Source organism: Pleurodeles waltl, chromosome 4_1 (genome assembly GCF_031143425.1).
Source record: "Pleurodeles waltl isolate 20211129_DDA chromosome 4_1, aPleWal1.hap1.20221129, whole genome shotgun sequence".
In the NCBI taxonomy this organism is placed as follows: Eukaryota; Metazoa; Chordata; class Amphibia; order Caudata; family Salamandridae; genus Pleurodeles; species Pleurodeles waltl.
In genome coordinates this window covers 154729159-154751895 of record NC_090442.1, presented here as the reverse complement: position 1 = coordinate 154751895, position 22737 = coordinate 154729159, and the positions used below count along the sequence as shown (strand labels likewise).

The following is a 22737-nucleotide window of genomic DNA, read 5'->3' as shown; positions in this document are numbered from 1 at the left end:
GACACAGGGGACGTGTAAATGGCAGTGGGGGTGGTGACTGCACGTGTGCGGACTGTACTGGAGGGTGCGCTGGTGATGGAAGTACTGGCTGTTGGTGGTGTGCATGCAGGTGTGAGTGGAGACGTCACAGGGAGGGAGGAGGGAGACGAGGAGGAGGGGGACACAGAGGTGGTAGTGGCTGTTGGCATGTCTGCATCTGGGTGTTGCTTGGGTGAATGTTTGTGTGATCTGTGGTGCTTATGTCTGGATGAGCTGCCCTTGGGTGTTGAGGTGTGTGCAGGCTGGTCTGATGGTGTGGATGGGATAGGCTGAGGAACAGGAGACAGAGACAGGGTGGAGGCAGTTAGAAGGGGGAGGCTGGAAACAGGGACAATGGCTGCCGTCAGTGCTGAGGCCAGAGAATTGAACGATCGTTGATGGGCAGCCTGACCCGAATGAATGCCCTCCAGGTATGCATTGCTACGATGCACCTCCCTCTCTACCCCCTGGATGATATTCAAAAGGGTAGACTGCCCAACAATGATGGTCTGTAGTAGGTCAATGACCTCCTCACTGAGGGCAGCAGGGGTAACAGGGGCGGGGCCTGAGGTGCCTGGGGCGAAGGAGATGCCCGCCTTCTTGGGCGAGCGGGCACGGAGCGAAGGCTGAGGGGCTGCTGGGAGGGCGGTGCTAGTGCGCTGGGTGGTGGCTGTACCTGTAGAGGCGGGGGGCACGGATGTTGCCGCCACCGCTAGGGAGCTCCCATCCGAGGACGTGTCGGTGTCGCTGGTGTCACCACGGGTCCCCGTTGTGAAGCTCCCCTCGCCCTCCGTATCACTGGTGGCCTCGGTGTCTGTGCCATGGCCCACCGGGGCCTTGTGAGTTGCAGCTCCCTCGTGCTCCGGTGCCAATTCTCCTCCGCCTGATGATGCTAATGCACACATAAACGAGAAGATAAAGAAAAAGGGTGGGGGGAGAAATAAAAACAGGTTGAGTGCATGCATTGTCAACACCGTTGGCGGAGAAGACAGACACAGGAGCCTCATGCACTAAGCCGCGCAATCGGGGTACACTACTCAGTACTTGTGACTAGGCCAACAGGTCTAGGGACAACAAACGCGCACATGGGTGATGCAGGACCATGGATTGCTGTACTTGTCACCCTACAGAGGTGGGGGGCGGGGGCACAGGGCCATGCCTAAAGGAGAGGACTACACTACAGGAAGCGCCCTGGCCTAATGTCACCCACAGCCCTCCTCCCCCACCCAGGCACCTCCACTGCGCGTAATGATAGCTGAATGTGCTGGTACTCACCCCCTTGTGTCTGCTGTGATGTCCCCACGCGTCCATCCAAATCGGGGTAGGACACCGCCAGGATCCGGGACATCAGGGGGGTCAGGGTACGACTGGCACCCCTCCTAGGTTGGGAGGCCATCCCCAGCAGTGACTCGGCGGTCTTCCTGGTCCCGCGGCGGATGTCCTCCCACCTCTTGCGGCAGTGGGTGCCCCGTCTGTTGTGGACCCCCAGGGTCCGGACTTCCTTGGCGATGGCACGCCAAATGTCGACTTTCTGATGGGCGCTGACCTATTTGACATGTACAGGGTGGAAAAGTAAATATCATTAATTCTCTGCATGTTAGATGTGATTGGCCCCCCTCCCCAACCTAGCCATGTGGCACATGCTCTCATCTGTCGTGACTTGCACTCGTCATTCTCTCCCCACCCCACCATCTTATATCCACCCCACTCAACACAGGCATAGCCCATTCAACGTGCACACAGTGTACTTACCTGTTGGTCTGGAGGACCGTAGAGTAGCGCATACTGGGGCAGGACCCCATCCACAAGTTTCTCCAACTCTTCTGTAGTGAAGGCAGGGGCCCTTTCCCCAGTCGCAGCAGCCATTGTCTCTTCCAGACCGAGTTCACAGCAGCACTTGCAGTATAGGTCCTCTCCTGTGGATGATCAGGTCTCGAGTGATTAATCAGATAGAAAATGGCGGTCACGCCCGCGGCGGTGCGTACCGCCGCGGTGCGTACCGTGACCGCCGGCGCACCTAGTCATTGGCTCGTGAAACCCATAGGGTTCAATGTTAACCAATGCGGCTTTGCGCCGCGGTCTTCGACCGCCTACCGCCACGGTGTGCCACGCCAGCGCATTGACCTCACATCCCACTGTCACACTTCTCAGGTCAGGCAGCCGCCATTTCAAGGGCCCACATGGCTTAATTTCGACTGCGTCACACAGGCCTAGGCCTTGCATTGCCACTCATACAAGCCACTCAATGCATAGCGATTCGTGTACTGTGCAAGCTGTAGTTACGTACCTGTGGGTTGCTTGACTCTGTACTCCATGTTCTCCTTCCTAGGCACCGTCCGCTGGGACTTGCGAGGAGAAGGAGGAATCCTCCCGTGTACCGACCGCTGGTGGACCTGTTGACAATGGAGGAACGTCATATAATACTTCGATACCGACTTGACCGAGCCACTATACATGAACTGTGTGCCCAGCTTGAGCCGGCACTGATGTCCCCCATCCGCCAACCCACAGGAATTCCCCCTCTGGTGCAGGTTTTGTCAGTCCTCCATTTTTTGGCAAGTGGGTCTTTTCAGACAACAGTGGCCATGTCATCAGGGATGTCTCAGCCTATGTTTTCTAAGGTTTTGTCCAGAGTGTTGTCTGCCCTGATGAAATACATGCGGAGATACATTGTTTTCCCTGAGGAGGGTGATTTGGCCACTGTGAAGGGTGACTTCTATGCCCTTGGACATATCCCCAACATCATTGGTGCCATTGATGGGACCCATGTGGCCTTAGTACCCCCAAAAGACGATGAGCAGGTGTACAGAAACAGGAAAAATTATCATTCTATGAATGTGCAGGTGGTCTGTTTGGCTGACCAGTACATATCCCATGTAAATGCCAAGTTCCCTGGGTCAGTGCATGACGCGTATGTAATGCGAAATAGCAGCATCCCCTATGTGATGGAACAGCTACAGAGACAACGTGTGTGGCTAATAGGTGACTCTGGTTACCCCAACCTGCCGTGGCTACTGACCCCAGTGAGGAATCCCCGGACCAGGGCAGAGGAACGGTACAATGAGGCCCATGGGCGATCTAGGAGGATCATAGAAAGGACCTTCGGGGTCCTGAAGGCCAGGTTTAGGTGCCTGCATATGACAGGTGGATCCCTAATGTACTCACCAAAGAAGGTGTGCCAGATCATCGTGGCCTGCTGTATGCTTCACAATCTTGCATTGCAACGCCAGGTGCCTTTCCTGCAGGAGGATGGTCCAGATGGTGGTGTTGTAGCAGCTGTGGAGCCTGTGGAGAGTGAAGAGGAGGAAGACGACGGGGACGACACGGACAACAGGGACACAGTTATACAACAGTATTTTCAGTAGCACACAGGTAAGAATCCCCCACGCCATTTTACATTTACTTCAGGCCTCCTGCATCTCTACTTTCTGTGTTTCCCCCCAGTTCCTTTCAACTGAATTGTGACTTTCCCTTCCCTTTTCAGAGCTGTATGACCCACTGCGTGACTTCTGCTTTGTTTGCCCATGGAGTAAAGCACATTGACATTGGTATGTTGTCATCACAATGTAACTGAACAATATTTGAACCGTTATGTGTAATACATTTGTAAAGAATACAAGCAGACTCCTGATTTTTTAAGTGCAATTAGTGATTTATTTTAAGTGCTACATATAGGTCCATGATAGTAAAACGGTGATGGGTGGGGGTGGAGTAATGTCCATGGTAGAGTCCAGTTCTCAGTCGCACAGGTGCATTGTCCATATGCCTGTGGAAGGATGGAGCAGAGGCAGTTCAAGGTTGGACAGGGTGACAATGTGGGACAGTGGAATGACATCAGGGGGTTTCTTATGCTGGCGGGGGTCTTGGCATCCTACTCTGTCTTCCTTTGAGATCTCAGGTTCCTCTTGCGGGGTGGTTGATCTTCAGCAGGAGGTGGGGTTCTGGTGGCCTGTCGTTGTGTGGGGGCCTCCTGTCCACTAGCGCCGGCGGAGGTGGTAGGCTGTTCCTGGTCCAGGCTAGTGACAGGGGCCCTTTGGGGTGCCACATGGTCCCGCAATGTGGTGACTATCTGGTTGAGGGCCAGGACGATGTTCCTGAGCTCCTCTCTGTACCCCATGTACCGTTCCTCCTGCTGTGCCTGGATCTCCTGGAACCTGGCCAGTACTGTCGCCATCGTCTCCTGGGAGTGGTGATATGCTCCCATGATGGTGGTGAGGGCCTCTTGGAGAGTCGGTTCCCTGGGCCTGTCCTCCCCCCCTGTCGCACTGCAGCCCTCCCAGTTGCCCTGTTTCCCCGGGCCTCTGTCCCCTGGACGGTGTGCCCACTACCACTGCCCCTAGGTCCCTGTTGTTGTTGGGGTGTTGGGTCAGCCTGGGTGCCCTGTAGTGGCGGACACACCGCTGATTGACCTGTCCTGGAGACAGAGGCATGGGCCCGCTGGGTGGGAGCTGTGCTGATATTCCCAGAGGGGGTTGGGTCTGCTGTGGCCTGTGTCTGTGTGTGGGGAACCGACTGTCCAGAGGTCCCCGATGGTCCGGGCTGGTCATCAGGTTCTAGGTCGACAGAGCTGCTGTCCTCACTGGGGGCCTGTTCTGGGGGTGGGATGGACAACTCTGGACCCTCCTGGCCGGTGTGTTGGCGTTCGGGCCCTGCAGGGGTAAAAGAGTATGGTTATTGCTTCTGTGTGTTCCATGGCGTGCGGTTTGTGGGTGCCCTTGTCCCCCAGTGCTGGCATTCCCTTGTGGGAGGGGTTGTGAGGGTGGTGTGTGGGGGGGGATGGGTATGTGCAGTGGTCATGCATAGGTGATGGGTGTCCATGGTTTGTGTTGGCATTCAGGGTTTGGTTTTGGGTTGGGTGGGTTGTGCTGGTGAGACATTGGCAGGGGGGATGTGTGCTGGGGGGTTGGGGGTGAGGGTGGGGGGTTGAGATGAAACTTACCAGAGTCCATTCCTCCGCCTACTCCAGCGAGGCCCGCAGGATGCAGGATGTTCAAGACCTCTTGCTCCCATGCAGTGAATTCGGGAGGAGTGGGTGGTGGTCCGCCGCCAGTCTTCTGCACAGCGATGTTGTGTCTTGAGACCATCGACCGTACCTTCCCCCGTAGGTCGTTCCAGCGCTTTCGGATGTCTTCCCGGTTTCTGGGATGCTGTCCCACAGCGTTGACCCTGTCGACGATCCTTTGCCATAGCTCCGCCTTCCTGGCTATTGTGGTGTGTTGCACCTGTGTGCCGAAGAGCTGGGGCTCTACCCTTATTATTTCCTCCACCATGACCCTGAGTTCTTGGTCCGAAAACCTGGGGTGTCTTTGGGGTGCCATGGGGTGGTGTGCATGAGGTGTGGGGTGGTGTTTGTGGTGATGTGAGTGGTGGTGTGTGGTGATGTGTGTGTAGTTGTGGTGTGGTTGATGATGTTGTGTTCCTGTGTGTGTTGGGTTTTTCGATAGCTGTGCTCTCTCTCTCTCTCTCTCGCCTTCTCTCCGAATTTCTAGTAGTGGGGGTTTGTGGGTGATATGGGTGTGTGTTTTATAGTTGCTTGGATGTGTGGGAGTGGTGCATGTATGTGTATCAGGTGTGTGTATTTCAAATTGTCCAATGTGGCTGTGTTTTGGAGCTGGGTGTGTATTTTGACCGCGGCGGTGTGTACCGCCAATGGAATACCGCGGGTGAATGACCGCCGCGTGGATTCGTGGGTCGTAATGGCATGGGCGTGTTTGTGTTGGCGTGGCGGTGGAGATTTGGTCATCTCCAGTTCTCCGCTGCCCGCTGATGAGGCGGCCTTCCGTGGATGTCGGGTTTTCGGCGGTTTGGCAGTTGGTGGTCAGAATGACCGTGGCGGGTTACCGCGGCCGCGGCGGTATGATGGCGGTCTTCTGACCGGCGGTAAGGGCCTTTTACCGCCGAGGTCAGAATGACCCCCAAAGTGTCTTAAGTCTTTAGAATATAAACAAAGTCTCTTTCAAGCACAAGTACCTGGTTTGGAGTGGAAAAATCTCCTCAGAGGGCCACAAAGGAAGAGGTGCTTGGAAAAAGGATGTGTGCGTCGATTTCTCCCCAGCACACACGGACTCACGTCGTTATTTTCCACGCGGGGAAGTCGTGCGTCGTTTTCCGGCGCGCGGACAGTCTCTTTCTGTGGATCGCGGGGATTACCAGATGTCCCGGGTCTGTGCGTGGATTTTCCTGCTTGTTCTCCGGCTGCGCGTCGGTCTGCGGGGCTGCGCGTCGAAAATACGATCTCACGGCAGGCGGCGCGTCGATTTCTCCTCTTGACGTCGGTCTGCGGGGCTGCGCGTCGAAATTACGATCATACGGCAGGCGTCGCGTCGATTTCTCCTCTAGAGGTCGGGCGGCGTTGTCCTTGCGAAGCCGTGCGTCGGATTTTCGGTCGTCCCAAGAGCGTTGCGTCGATCAGCGTCGGTGTGCACCGTTTTTCTTGCCGCGGAACAAGCTGTGCGTCGAAATTTTCGGCGCACGGAGCGTCAAGTGAAAAAGAGAAGTCTTTTTGGTCCTGAGACTTCAGGGAACAGGAGGCAAGCTCTATCCAAGCCCTTGGAGAGCACTTTCACAGCCAGACAAGAGTTCAGCAAGGCAGCAGGGCAACAGCAAGGCAGCAGTCCTTTGTAGAAAGCAGACAGGTGAGTCCTTTGAGCAGCCAGGCAGTTCTTCTTGGCAGGATGTAGTTTCTGGTTCAGGTTTCTTCTCCAGCAAGTGTCTGATGAGGTAGGGCAGAGGCCCTGTTTTATACCCAAATGTGCCTTTGAAGTGGGGGAGACTTCAAAGAGTGGCTAAGAAGTGCACCAGGTCCCCTTTCAGTTCAATCCTGTCTGCCAGGGTCCCAGTAGGGGGTGTGGCAGTCCTTTGTGTGAGAGCAGGCCCTCCACCCTCCCAGCCCAGGAAGACCCATTCAAAATGCAGATGTATGCAAGTGAGGCTGAGTACCCTGTGTTTGGGGTGTGTCTGAGTGAATGCACAAGGAGCTGTCAACCAAGCCCAGCCAGACGTGGATTGTAAGGCACAGAAAGATTTAAGTGCAAAGAAATGCTCACTTTCTAAAAGTGGCATTTCTAGAATAGTAATATTAAATCCGACTTCACCAGTCAGCAGGATTTTGTATTACCATTCTGGCCATACTAAATACGACCTTCCTGCTCCTTTCAGATCAGCAGATGCCACTTCAACAGTGTATGAGGGCAGCCCCAATGTTAGCCTATGAAGGGAGCAGGCCTCACAGTAGAGTAAAAACGAATTTAGGAGTTTTACACTACCAGGACATATAGCTACATAGGTACATGTCCTGCCTTTTACCTACACAGCACCCTCCTCTAGGGGTTACCTAGGGCACACATTATGTAGAAAAAGGGGAGTTCTAGGCTTGGCAAGTACTTTTAAATGCCAAGTCGGGGAGGCAGTGAAACTGCACACACACAGGTCTTGCAATGGCAAGCCTGAGACAAGGTTAAGGGGGCTACTTTAGTGGGTGGCACAACCAGTGCTGCAGATCCACTAGTAGCATTTAATCTACAGGCCCTAGGCACCTGTAGTGCACATTACTAGGGACTTATAAGTAGATTAAATAGTTCAATCAGGTATGATCCAAAGTTACCATGTTTAAAGGGAGAGAGCATATGTACTTTAGCACTGGTTAGCAGTGGTAAAGTGCGCAGAGTCTAAAAGCCAGCAAAAACAGTATACAAAAAGTGGAGGGAGGCAGGCAAAAAGTTAGGGGTGACTACCCTAAGGCTGTCAGGTCTAACATGTGTCCCCCCCAGCTGAAAGTGGGGAGAGCTACCCGACCTCCTGGGAGCTCTCATCGCTAAGGCGGAAGTACCTGGAGAGACCATCAGCATTGGCGTGGTCAACCCCTGGGCGATGTTCCACCGTAAAGTCCATCCCCTGTAGGGAAATGGACCACCTCAAGAGTTTTGGATTCTCACCCCTCATCTGCATGAGCCATCTGAGGGGCCTGTGGTCTGTCTGAACCCGGAAGTGAGTCCCAAACAGGTAGGGTCTTAGCTTCTTTAGTGCCCAGACCACAGCAAAAGCTTCTCTCTCAATAGCACTCCACCTCTGTTCCCGTGGTAATAGCCTTCTGCTAATAAAGACTAGGCCCTCCTCATTTAGCTGTGCTAGAACTGCCCCTATGCCATGCTCTGAAGCGTCCGTCTGCACGATAAATTCCTGGGAGTAGTCAGGGGCCTTGAGCACGGGGGCTGTGCACATGGCTTCCTTCAGGGCGTCAAAGGCTTTCTGACAAGTCTCTGTCCAATTCACCAACCTAGGTTGTTTCTTGGACGTGAGTTCTGTCAAGGGTGACACAATGGTACCATAGCCCTTGTCAAACCTGCGGTAATATCCTGTGAGGCATAAAAAGGCTCTCACCTCAGTCTGCGTTCGAGGTGGTTGCCAGGCCTTGATAGTTTCAATCTTGGCCTGGAGTGGCTGCACCTTGCCACCACCCACTAGGTGTCCCAAGTACACCACGGAACCCTGCCCAATCTGGCACTTACTAGCCTTGATGGTAAGGCCTGCTTGTTGCAGGGCCTGAAGCACCTCCTTGAGGTGAAGCAGGTGTTCCTCCCAGCTGGAACTGTAGACAGCCATGTCATCCAGGTAGGCTGCACAGAAGGCATCCTTGCCAGCTAGGACCCCGTTAACCAACCGTTGGAAGGTAGCGGGGGCATTCTTCAATCCAAACGGCATCACCCGGAACTGGTAATGGCCATCAGGGGTGGAAAATGCGGACCTTTCCTTAGCCCCCTCAGTTAGGGCGATCTGCCAGTACCCTGAAGTAAGATCAAATGTACTCAGGAACTTGGCAGCGCCCAGCCTGTCAACGAGCTCATCAGCTCGGGGGATGGGGTGAGCATCAGTCCGTGTGACTGAGTTGAGACCCCGGTAGTCCACACAGAACCAGAGCTCTGGCTTCGCACCTGGGGCAGTAGCCTTAGGGACCACCACTACTGGGCTGGCCCAGGGACTACTGGATTTCTCGATCACCCCTAGAGTCAACATCTTGGAGACCTCCTCCTTGATGCTGGCCTTCACCTTATCCGACAACCTGTACATTTTGTTCTTCACAGGGAGACTGTCACCGGTGTCAATATCATGAACACAGAGGTGGGTCAGTCCAGGAGTAAGGGAGAACAGGGGGGAGAACTGCTCCAACAGCTCATAGCAGTCTCTTTTTTGGTTTAGAGTCAGGGAGTCAGACAGAATGACCCCGCTTACTGACCCATCACCTTCTTGGGCAGAGAGGAGGTCGGGGAGAGGTTCACTCTCCTCTTCCATTCCTTCATCTGTGACCAGAAGCATGTTGATCTCCGACCTCTCAAAATGAGCTTTTAGTCGGTTCACATGGAGCACCCTTAGGGGATTCCTAGGGGTTTGGAGGTCCACTAGGTAGGTGGCCTCCCCTTTCCGCTCCTTTATTTCAAATGGGCCAGACCAGCAGTCCTGGAGAGCTCTGGGCTCTACTGGCTCCATTACCCACACTTTGTCTCCAGGTTGAAACTCTACCAGGGTGGCCTTCTGGTCATACCAGTGTTTCATTACCTCTTGACTGGCCTCAAGGTTACTTTGGGCCTCTTTCCAGAAGCGGGTCATCTGGTTGCGGAGGGCCAACATGTAGCTGACCACGTCCTGAGGGGGTGTCTTTGGAGCTTTCTCCAATCCCTCCTTGACAATGCTTAAGGGTCCCCTGACAGGATACCCGTAGAGAAGCTCAAAGGGACTGAACCCTACCCCCCTCTGGGGGACCTCTCTGTAAGCAAAGAGAAGGCATGGTAAGAGGACGTCCCACTTACGCCTCATGGTCTCAGGGAGGCCACCAATCATGCCTTTCAGGGTCTTGTTGAATCTCTCCACAAGACCATTAGACTGGGGGTGATAGGGTGTGGTGAACTTGTAGATTACACCACACGCATCCCACAGAGACTTCATGTATGCAGACATGAAGTTAGTGCCTCTGTCAGACACTATCTCCTTGGGGAATCCCACACGGGTAAATATCCCCATTAGAGTTCTGGTCACCACCGGTGCAGTTACGGTCCTCAGAGGGATTGCCTCTGGGTAACGGGTAGCATGGTCCACCAAAACCAGGATGAACCTGTTGCCTAAGGCAGTTTTGGGGTCCAAGGGACCAACAATGTCGATGCCCACCCTTTCAAAGGGGGTGCCAATGACAGGAAGTGGAATCAGGGGGGTTTTAACCCTTTTTCCTGCTTTACCACTGGCCTGGCAGGTAGGACAAGATCTGCAGAACTTATCTGAGTGTGTCCTCATTTTGGGCCAATAAAAGTGGGTGACAAGCCTGTTAAAGGTCTTGCCTTGCCCCAAATGTCCTGCCAGGGGAATGTCGTGAGCCAGACCCAGTAGGAAGGTTCGGTAACATTGGGGGACCACCAGCATACGTGCTGCCCCAAAGGCCGGAACCTTAGGCTCACTGTAGAGGAGATCATTCTCCCAATATAGGTGGTGATCGCCAGAGGCGTCACCTGCTGCCTGGTTTGAGGCTTGTTTCCTCAAACCTTCCAGAGTGGGACATTCTTTGTGCGCCTTGCAGAATTCCTCCCTGGTGGGTCCACCCTCAACTTGCCAGCCAGCAAGCTCAGGTAAGTCACCTAGGGTGGCAATGTCTTCCCCAGTTGGCTCGGGAGCCTCCTCCTCAGGAGCCCCGTCAGCCACTGCGGGAACTTCTGGGGCCGGTTTCCCGCGCCCCTTGTCCCTCCTCTTGGCAGCTCTCTGGGCCATCGTTCCAGGCTCCAGATGCCCTTGACTTCCCTCTCGGTCAGCCATGGACCGTGTGGTCATGCAGACCCACTCAGGTAACCCTAACATCTCCAGGTGAGACTTGAGCTCCACTTCTTTCCAAGCAGTGTGCTCAAGATCATTGCCTAACAGACAATCTACAGGCATGGCAGGACTCACAGCTACTTTCAGAGTAACAGAGACCCCCCCCACTCAAAGGGAACCAGAGCCACCGGTAGGTGACTCTCGCGATTGTCAGCGACTATAACCTGGTGGAATGCATTAGGGACTATCTGCTCTGTTGACACCAGCTGACTCTTGATAGTAGTCATACTGGCTCCTGTGTCACGCAGAGCCTCCACCTTCTGCCCATCAATGGTGACCCACTGCCGGTACTTGGAAGTATTCTTGGGCATGTGGACCTTGGGCACCATTTCTCCTTCTCCCAGGGACACTAGGGAAATCTCTACCTGTTCCCCAAAGCTATCTGGGTCCATCTCCCCCCGAGCGCTACACTAGTCAACCCAGGTGCCTGTCCGGTAGTGGACGGTGCCCTCTTGGGGCACTGGGGGTCGCCTTTATAGTGACCATACTGGTAACACTCCATGCATTTGGGGTTAGATTTCCCTGACTTGTCATATGTCCCTGGCTTTTTCCCAAATCTGGAAAAGGAAGGGTTGCCACCCCCTCCCTGGGAATTCTTTTGGGGGCCTTTGGAGAGTTCCTTATCTGCAAGTTTATCTCCCCCCTCTTTCTTCTGTTGGGAACCCTGACCACCTTTGTGGGAGTCCCCCCCAGGTACCTTCTTGGACACTCTGGTGCTAACCCAGAGGTCCGCCTCCTCAGCAAGCTTCCTGGGATCAGTCAGCTTACTATCCACTAAGTGCTGGTGCAACTCTGTATAAGTAGTATTAAGCATATGCTCTCTCAGAATCAAGTCATATAAACCTTTATAATCAGCTACTTTGTTGCCCCGCACCCATCCATTCAGTGCCTTACTGGAGAAATCAAAGAAGTCTAACCATGTTTGTGTGGTTTGTTTGGTGCTGTCCCTGAACCTCTGACGGTATCCCTCAGGGGTCAGCCCAAACTTGGCAAGTAAAGTGGCTTTCTGAAGTGGGTATGTGTTTTGATCAGGTGGATCCAATGTGAGGAGTGTATCCCTCCCCAATGGCGGTACATAACCCCACATAGCTACCCCCCATTGCCCTTCAGGAACCTCATGAGCCCTTAGTGCAACTTCATAAGCAGCTAACCATTTATCTATGTCATCTCCCACCACAAAACTGGGCACCACATTTTTGGGTATACGAACTTTCTTTTCTCCAGCAGGTCCTGTCAGTATGCTGCCACCATTATTGCTGGATTCAGACTGTCTCGCCTTGATCTCCAGCTCCTTGAGACTCAGTTCATGAGCCAACAATAGTTTATTTTCAGCCAAAGCTCTCTCAGCCTCCACCTGTTTGGTTGCTCTTTCAGCTTCAGCTTGTTTGGCTTCTCTTTCAGCTTCAATTTGTTTGGCTGCTCTTTCAGCCTCAGCTTGCTTGGCTTCTCTTTCTGCCCTTCTCTCCTCCTGTTGAGCCTCAATTTTCAGTTTTGCCATTTGCAATTGTAACTCCCTTTCTTCTCTCCTTTCCTCTGCGGTCAGGCTTTGCACAGAGACACTGCTCCCTGGTCTGGAAGGGGGCACAATTGCAGTGGTAACACCATCCACAGATAGTGAAAATCCCTCTGAGGGGCCATTTTCTGGCTCCTCTTCCTCATCATCCTCTAAATGGGCTTCTGCCCAGGCCCTCAGCGCCACTTGAAAGTCCTCCTTTCTGGAGGCCCCTTGGGTGGGTACCCTCAATGCCCTGCAGAATCCTCTTAGTTGTTTGACCGTATATGTATCCAACTGGACTAGGTCAAAGTCCCCTGTCTGAGACCCAGTCAGAGACATGTTGAGTGAGGATTTAGTTTTTGAAAATTGTCAGGAAAAAAAACGGATTTGCAAAAAGAGATAAAAACCAAGTTGACCTTCAACTGTGGGTAGGTAGTGAAATACTTAGCTACTGTATGTCACTGCACAAATACAAGTCCTATCCTCACTGCTGATCACCAATGTTAGAAATGGGGTTTTTGGTTGGCAGTCAGGTTACCCCCTATCCAAGCAAAAGCCCTCGCTCTAGTCAGGGTAAGTCACACACAATCCAAGATTATCCTGTGCCCACCCTCTGGTAGCTTGGCACGAGCAGTCAGGCTTAACTTAGAAGGCAATGTGTAAAGTATTTGTGCAATAAATCATACAATACCACCATATAGCACCACAAAAATACACCACACAGTGTTTAGAAAAATATATATAATATTTATCAGGATAATTGTAGGTCAAAAGGAATAAAGTTGCAATGGGAAATTTGTAGAGATATCACTGAAAAGTGATATAAAGGCCCTCATTCCGACTTTGACCGGCGGCGGTCGCCGCCGGCCTGTCGGGGGCCGCCAGAATACCGCTGCGCGGTCAAAAGACCGCCGCGGTAATTCTGACTTTCCCGCTGGGCTGGCGGGCGGCCGCCTTCAGGCCACCCGCCAGCCCAGCGGGAAAGATGCTTCCACGATGAAGCCGGCTCGGAATCGAGCCGGCGGAGTGGAAGCTGTGCGACGGGTGCAGTGGCACCCGTCGCGTATTTCACTGTCTGCCAAGCAGACAGTGAAATACTTGTAGGGGCCCTCTTACGGGGGCCCCTGCAATGCCCATGCCAGTGGCATGGGCACTGCAGGGGCCCCCAGGGGCCCCGCGACCCCCCCTACCGCCATCCGGTTCCCGGCGGTCTGGATGGCGGTAGGGGGGGTCGGAATCCCCTCGGCGGCGCAGCAAGCTGCGCCGCCTTGGAGGATTCAATGGGGCGGCGGTACACTGGCGGGAGACCGCCAGTGTTGCCGGTCCGACCGCGGCTTTACCGCCGCGGTCGGAATCCCCGTTGGAGCACCGCCGGCCTGTCGGCGGTGCTCCCGCGGTCCTCCGCCCTGGCGGTCTTTGACCGCCAGGGTCAGAATGACCGCCAAAGTGTCTTAAGTCTTTAGAATATAAACAAAGTCTCTTTCAAGCACAAGTACCTGGTTTGGAGTGGAAAAATCTCCTCAGAGGGCCACAAAGGAAGAGGTGCGTGGAAAAAGGATGTGTGCGTCAATTTCTCCCCAGCACACACGGACTCGCGTCGTTATTTCCCACGCGGGGAAGTCGTGCGTCGTTTTCCGGCACGCGGACAGTCTCTTTCTGTGGATCGCGGGGATTACCAGATGTCCTGGGTCTGTGCGTAGATTTTCCTGCTTGTTCTCCGGCTGCGCGTCGGTCTGCGGGGCTGCGCGTCGGAAATACGATCTCACGGCAGGCGGCGCGGCGATTTCTCCTCTAGACGTCGGTCTGCGGGGCTGCGCGTCGAAATTACGATCATACGGCAGGCGTCGCATCGATTTCTCCTCTAGAGGTCGGGCGGCGTTGTCCTTGCGAAGCCGTTCGTCGGATTTTCGGTCGTCCCAAGAGCGTCGCGTCGATCAGCATCGGTGTGCGGCGTTTTTTCTTGCCGCGGAACAAGCTGTGCGTCAAAATTTTCACCGCACGGAGCGTCCAAGTGAAAAAGAGAAGTCTTTTTGGTCCTGAGACTTCAGGGAACAGGAGGCAAGCTCTATCCAAGCCCTTGGAGAGCACTTTCACAGCCAGACAAGAGTTCAGCAAGGCAGCAGGGCAACAACAAGGCAGCAGTCCTTTGTAGAAAGCAGACAGGTGAGTCCTTTGAGCAGCCAGGCAGTTCTTCTTGGCAGGATGTAGTTTCTGGTTCAGGTTTCTTCTCCAGCAAGTGTCTGATGAGGTAGGGCAGAGGCCCTGTTTTATACCCAAATGTGCCTTTGAAGTGGGGGAGACTTCAAAGAGTGGCTAAGAAGTGCACCAGGTCCCCTTTCAGTTCAATCCTGTCTGCCAGGGTCCCAGAAGGGGGTGTGGCAGTCCTTTGTGTGAGAGCAGGCCCTCCACCCTCCCAGCCCAGGAAGACCCATTCAAAATGCAGATGTATGCAAGTGAGGCTGAGTACCCTGTGTTTGGGGTGTGTCTGAGTGAATGCACAAGGAGCTGTCAACCAAGCCCAGCCAGACGTGGATTGTAAGGCACAGAAAGATTTAAGTGCAAAGAAATGCTCACTTTCTAAAAGTGGCATTTCTAGAATAGTAATATTAAATCCGACTTCACCAGTCAGCAGGATTTTGTATTACCATTCTGGCCATACTAAATATGACCTTCCTGCTCCTTTCAGATCAGCAGCTGCCACTTCAACAGTGTATGAGGGCAGCCCCAATGTTAGCCTATGAAGGGAGCAGGCCTTACAGTAGTGTAAAAACGAATTTAGGAGTTTTACACTACCAGGACATATAGCTACATAGGTACATGTCCTACCTTTTACCTACACAGCACCCTGCTCTAGGGGTTACCTAGGGCACACATTAGGGGTGACTTATATGTAGAAAAAGGGGAGTTCTAGGCTTGGCAAGTACTTTTAAATGCCAAGTCGGGGTGGCAGTGAAACTGCACACACAGGTCTTGCAATGGCAAGCCTGAGACAAGGTTAAGGGGGCTACTTTAGTGGGTGGCACAACCAGTGCTGCAGATCCACTAGTAGCATTTAATCTACAGGCCCTAGGCACCTGTAGTGCACATTACTAGGGACTTATAAGTAGATTAAATAGTTCAATCAGGTATGATCCAAAGTTACCATGTTTAAAGGGAGAGAGCATATGCACTTTAGCACTGGTTAGCAGTGGTAAAGTGCGCAGAGTCTAAAAGCCAGCAAAAACAGAATACAAAAAGTGGAGGGAGGCAGGCAAAAAGTTAGGGGGGACTACCCTAAGGCTGTCAGGTCTAACAGTATGTAAGATTGTTTTGCGACCATGAATGCGGTCTCAAAACAATCCCAGTTGCCACCAATTTCAAGTTGGTGGTAACCCATTCGCAACGGGAAGGGATCCCCAGGGGATCTCCTACCCTTTGTGAGTGGAGGTGCCAACGTTTTTCAGAGCAGGTCCCCTTTGTGAATGGGGGAGCCAACGTTTTTTCAGAGGAGGCAGTGGTCCCACGGACCACAGCCCACTCTGAAAAAAATGAAAGGAGACTTTTCATTTGTTTGTTTGTATGTCCAGCTACATAATGGTAACTCCGAAACCTGGGCATGTTTGGTATCAAACATGTCAGAATCATATCCCAATACTGTTGCAAGTATTGGAAGTATGAGTCCATGCACTCTGGGGGCTCCTTAGAGGGCCCCCAGCATTGCTACCACCAGTCTTACAGGGTTTTCCGGGCAGCCCAAGCTGTCTGCCACCCCTCAGACAGGTTTCTGCCCTCCTGCTGCTTGATTTGATCAAGCCCAGGAAGGCAGAACAAAGGATTTCCTTTGGGAGAGGGAGGTAACACCCTGTCCCTATGGAAATAGGTGTGACTCGCTTGGGAAGGGTATGCTTTGAAGGGCACATTTGATGCCCTCCGTGCATAAACCAGTCTACACTGGTTCCGGGACACCCAGTCCTTGCTCTGGCGCGAAAATGGACAATGAGAAGGGGAGTGACTGCTCCCCTGTCCATCACCACCCCAGGAGTGGTGCTCAGAGCTCGTCCTGAGGGTCCCTGGGTTCAGCCATCTTGTTTCCAAGGTTGGCAGGGAACTCAGGGAGCATCTGAGTGGCAAGGCCAGGTAGGTGATGTCAGAGCCCCCTCCTGATAGGTGCTTACCTGGCTAGGTGACCAATCTCCCTTTCAGAGCTATTGAGGGTCTCTTTCTTGGGTGGGTCCTCAGATTCAGCTTGAAAGACTCCAGCAGGATTCCTCTGCAGCCTCCACTTCGACTTCTGGCCACTAGAACTGCGACTGGACCCTACAGGAACCGACAATGCTGCAATCCACAAAGAAGACTCTTCTGCAACATTGTGTCCATTGCTCCTGCCAGCTTTGCAAAATTTCCCCAGTTGTGCATCTCCAGAAGACAGCAACTCTTCAGCCTGCACAAGAAGAATAAAGAATCTCCCGTAGTGTGAAGGAATCACTCCCCAGCATCCGCAGGCACCTGCTGCAACGACAACCGGCTGCATGGATCTCCTCTCATACTGCGCTGCTTGGATCCTGCATTACGGGTGGTGGTCCGGAGTCGTCCTCTTGGTCCTCTCTGCCAGCTATCCAACTTTGGTGGAGGTAAGCCTTTGCCTTTGCCTTCCCACGCAGGACAGTACCCCCGTGCACAGTGTCTCCAGCAGCTGGCAAGGCTTGTTTGCTACTCCTCCAAGGGATCTTCAGGCGATGTGTAGCTCCAGTCCCCAGCACTCCTTTCTGTGATGCACAGCCCTCTGCGTAGCTCTGCGGCGTGGGATCCCTTCCTGTAGTGCTGCGTTGGCTCCTTCTGCAACTCCTGTGTCCCCGTTCTGAGGGACTCCTGTGGGTGCTGCCTCTGCTCCTGTGGATTCTCTGTGACGCTGAGGGTCCCCTGTGACTCCCCCCCCTGGGTTGAGTTCTCCTGGGCCTTGATGGTCCCCAGCAGCACCACATTTCTTCTAACCACGGGCTCGCCTTTGCCAATTAATTAATTGTTGGTGGAATTCCTAAATTGACACCCATCTGCAATCTTCATGCCAGAATGGGACATCTTCTGCATCCTTCAGGAACTCTTCTCTGGCTCCAGGGCTGCAGTGCTGACCTGCTATCACTGTCGACCAACTCCTACAAGTACATCTGGGTGGGTAGTAGCTCCTACTCCTCCTGGACTCCACTGTGACTTTTGGACTTGGTCCCCTCTCTCCACATGTCTTCTTCTCCAGGAATCCATCACTGGTGTCTTGCAGTCTTGTCTGGGTGTCCTCTTTTCTTCTTTTTTCTTCCTTTTGGGTGGTTTGGGGGAAATTCCAGTGATTTACTCCTGCTTTCCTGGTCTCTGGGGGTACTGTGTTACTTACCTCGGATGATTTCTAGCAGTCCCACCTCCCCTCTACACATTCCACTTATATTGGTGGGGGGTCCTGTGTTCGCATTCCTTTTTTTTAGTATATGGTTGGGGATCCCCCTAGGGTCACTATTGGTTATCTACATTTGCACTGTTTTCTAACCTTTTCTATGCCTATTTCTGATTACTAGTGTGCATATTTAGTGTGGTTACTTACCTCCTAAGGGACTATTGCCTTTTTAGTAATTTTGGTACTCTGCCACTAAAATAAAGTACCTTTATTTTTGTAACACTGGTTTCTTTCATGTATTTAAGTGCTGTATGACTACAGTGGTATTGCATGAGCTTTTCATATCTCCTAGATAAGCCTTGGCTGCTCATCCACAGCTAACTCTAGAAAGTCTAGCTTCTAGACACTGGCTACACTTCACTAAGAGGTGATACCTGGACCTGGTATAAGGTGTAAGTACCTTAGGTACCCACCACACACCAGGCCAGCTTCCTACAAATGGCTTTCCCATGTTACTGAACTTTTATTTTTGGGATTTTGGAAAATTTGAGGAGAATATTGTGCAACTTAAATCCTCCTGCAAGACCCATACAATTTGAAGCTCTTGCTATCTGGGAACTTGTTGCTAGACAAAAAGAAATGGAAATATTTCGGAATAGAATGAGGTGCGCAGAAAAGACACTAGCATAGGCTAGATGGAATGAGGAACAGAAAATGTTGAGAAGAGAAGTGTTGGATGGGTTGAGAATGTATCCAGCTATCACAGAAGAAGGTGATGAGAGTACAAAACCTAAAACGAAAAAGAAGAAGAGAGAAAAGACAGAGTAGACAGCTGATGAGGTTAAAAAGACAGTGACCCATGAGTGTGACTCAGAAGAAGAGTTTAATAATCAGCTTTTAATGAATCGTCCCGCTATATCATTCTGCTGAGAGGGTAGTTTAGAAGTTGTCCCGAGTGTACCAACAGCTCTCGTTTCACAAAGTCCGAATCAGGTAGCTTCAAGTACACCTGTCAGTTCAGTGATGCAGGTTCCCCACAATTTCTCTTCCAGTTCCTACCCTTTGTACAGCACAGCCCAATTTGATTCCAGTTATGAACCAGGTTATGCAGAGTCCCGTTGTAAGTCATACAGTACTCACACCTTATGTGAATCAGGCACTTCCAGTTTGTATTCAGAATCAGACTATGCCCATGTACACTCCAGTACAGACAAACCAAAATATTACCCCAAATAAATCAAGACAGATTCTAGTACTGTATTAACAAGTCAGAGTGCTGGGATATCAATTACTCAGAATCAGACAGATTTGACACAACCAGATGGATTGACAGTACCCGTAACCACAGGTCCAGTTGTTCCATTGTATGCTTCAGGCAATCCTGGAAGTCATGCTCAGTCCAGTCGTAAAATGTTCAGTAGTTCCTGAAACCCCAGTTACATCAGCAGGGATATCAGCAATTGACATGCAGAGGTCTGCATATTTGAACAATTCAGAGATGGAGAGATTAGCGTCTTTGTTTCAACCTTTGACACCTACTCGCACTGCAGACCCTAACCCAATGTTCAATCAAGCAGGACCAGTTCATGACGTGAGGTTTCAACAGGGGACCACACTTCCTCACATGCCCACACCAGATCAGATTGCCAGTATGCATTGCAGTACTCCACAAAAATGACACAAAGGAGTAATATTAGTTTGCAAGGGTTTTCAGCACAACAGTTAAATGAGTGGGTGGATAGTTTGAGTCAGAAAATAGTAACAGGTACAGTAAACAGCAGTGTCATAACAGAAGAAACCCCAGTAAACGACAGGACAGTGAATGTGCCCAGATTAAAATTAGAATTAAATGAGTTAATTGAAGGAACACTTAAAATGCAGAGATTGGAGACATACAGTGAAGAGGAATTGCGCTTTATGTACAAAGATGTTACAAATCATGCAGGACTGACACATGAGAAATTAGCAGACTTGGCCAAAAAATATGACATGGATTTAGAGAAGTCAAAGCCCTTAAAATGAAGTGACAGGTTAGAATTTAGTTCCAAAGACATTGCAAACATGAGATCACCCGGCATGACAATGCATTTTAAAGAGGAATTAAGAGTATCAAAACATGGGGTGCATGAGATAAATGGGAAGGAATATGGGCAAAGAAAAGAGACCAAAAGAAAGCAAAGTAGAATTTGCCTCGGCTAGAGCAAATCAAGCTGATGAGAGTGTAAAAATACAGCCAATGAGGGAGATTCCAGGTGGAGGTTATGTTCATGTCCTGTGGAGCAAATTATTACCCGAGATTGAGTGAGAAACCAGTAGAATTGTATAAGCAAACAGAGAGGTTTGTGAAGCTTTCAAAATGCCTGCGGGAAGATTTGAATACTTTATTTGACATTGTGGTTCCAGTCGATTTATGGGTCGAATGCAAGAAGATTGTTAATTAGCCAACTTGTGAACCGCGGAGAGATCCTCTAACACAGTGGTTCCCAAACTGTGCGCCGCGGCTCCCTGGTGCGCCGTCAAAACTAGCCAGGGGCTCCGCACTCAGTCTGGAAACCACTCGGAGGTGCTTTGAATCAGTAGCTTTTTTGTGGTATTGGAAACAAAACCCCCTGCATTAATTATTGTGACCAGCGGAGGGCGCCAAAGTACCATTAATAATATCCCTATGACAAAAGAACAAAAATAGTTTCCAATAAATGGTTTTCAGCAACCTGAAGGAGAGAATAAAGAAGACAAACTGTAAATAGTGTAGGTACAGGTACAGGCTGGGATTACGTTCCCCCACCCGCCAAAAAAAAGTAACATAATGGGGAGCCGTGGCCAACACGGCCAATAGGTCAAAGGAGCCGGGGATCGAAAAAGTTTGGGAACCACTGCTCTAACAGGTGCACCGCCTGAAAAGGTGATGAAAGGGTATTACAAGGCCATTGAGTTTCTGAAGAATAAAGTTGCCCCGAAAGATGTTGCTTGGCAAAGGATTGACACGACAGAACAGGAACAGAAGGAGTTGATTCATGCTTATCATTAAAGATTGCTTCAAGCGTTCAATCAACATAGTGGGTTTGAGGTTTTTGAACCAAAAGATATGAGTCATTTTGTGTTTAGATTTGTGCAAGGATTGAGACCTGAAATTGCTAACATGATTGAGATGCACTTGATTTGCTGACAGAGCAATCCGATTGATCAAGTGCTGCAGTGTGCTAGGTACTGCAGAGAGGAAATTGAGATGAAGCAGAAAAAATTAAAGGAGAAACTCATGGTGATGAAAATGAAATCTGCACAGTCAGGAATACAGAATTCACAAATGATGGTGAACACTAGTGGGGTGCAATGTGTATAACAGCAGGGTAACAACTCCTCTCAGTTTAGAGGTATAGGACGTGGTGTTCAGATAGATCAGAATGGTAATGTGACTGATGTTCAGTCGATGAAGAAAATTAGTCCATGTCATACTTGCAGAGGTTTTGGACACTGGCGTCGGGAATGTTCATATGGTAGTGTGAATAATGTGGTGCAGAATTGTGGTGTTGCTCAGACTCTGGATAATATTCAGGTTCAAATTCAGAGAATCCAAGGACCTGGAATTCAAAATGTGACGGTTCCTACTGGCTAACACAGATGCAGGTCCCTCAGCAGAATCAAGTCCCTCAGCAAATGCAGGTTCCTCAAGCTCCAATGCAACATCAGCAAGTGATTGCTCCTTAGCAAAACATGAATCAGAGAGCAAATGCAAATGTTAATCAGCTGGTAACACAATACCCGTTAATCGATTTTAGTGATGAAGAAACTTCAGACACAGTGAGGGTTCTGATGAGGAAGAGTGCATGTTAGCAGCTTCCTTACAGGTAGATCAACGTGGTCTCTATGTAAATGCCAATGTCATGGGACATGGCGTTTCATTCCTGGTTGACACTTGAGCAATGCGCTCCAGTGTCAGAACCGCAGAAGCACCAAATGTGCCCTTGTCAGGAGAAGAAGTCAGATAGTAGGAGTAGCAAATCAGCAGTTAACTAACCAGATTACAGAGCACATTCCAGTTAAAATTAGATCATTTGAGGACAGGCATCAATTTGTAGTTTGCGACTCAAGACAAGTAAATATGATTGGTCGCAACCTTCTGTGTAATTTAAATCGTTCAGTTATCTGCACCCACAAAGGAATAGCCATTCAGACAAATAGTGATGATGAAATGTCCAGCACAATTGATGAAATGTATCCTCTCATTTGCTTGTTCCATATGATGACAGTTAAGGATTAGCCCGGAGAATTGCAGGAGGCAGTTATAGTGAAAGTTTGGGATTTTTCAGGGAAAGATATTGGTCTCATAAAAGGAGTTGAAGCAGTTAAATCACAGTGAAGCCAAATGCAGTGTATCCAAGGATACCACCCTCTTATATGACTCCAGAAGTAATTGAAGGATTTACACTCATAATTGAGATTTTGTTGAGCAAGGTGTCCTGAAGGAGGTTATGGGGAGTCCCTGTAACTCCCCTATTTGGGGACAAAGGAAGCCCAATGGAAAATACTGCATAATCCAGGATTTGAGAAAAATGAATGAAATTTTTGTTCCATGTTGTCCAGTTGTCCAAATCCTGCAGTGATTTCCTTTCAGATTCCATGTGAAGCTGAATGGTTCCGAGTCATTGATTTGTGTGAAGCATTTTTTTTCTGTACCCTTACATGAAGATAGCCAATTTTTATTCTCTTTAAAATTCAGAAGCCGTGCCTATTCGTGGTGTTGTACTCCACAGGGGTATACAGAGTCACCATTACATTTTAATCAGATCCTAAAAAAGAATTTAGAGTCTCTGAACATGCCTTTTCATTCAGTCTTTGTTCAGTACATTGCTGATTTGATGGTTTGCTCAAACACGCGTGACGCCTGTAGAAGAGATAGCCCTGTTAAACCACGCGGGTGAAAATGGACATAAAGTGTCCCCAGCAAAGTTACAATAGTGCCAGAAAGAAGTAAAATAATTAGGTCATCACATTGAGAAAGGTGCAAGGAAGG

At 50.8% G+C, this 22737-nt stretch overlaps 1 protein-coding gene across 1 annotated transcript in view; it reads right to left on the bottom strand.

Moving 5' to 3' along the window:
* Positions 1-22737, bottom strand: part of LOC138287141 (solute carrier family 23 member 1-like) — a 343235-nt gene that overhangs the window by 57982 nt on the left and 262516 nt on the right. The window lies entirely within an intron of this gene.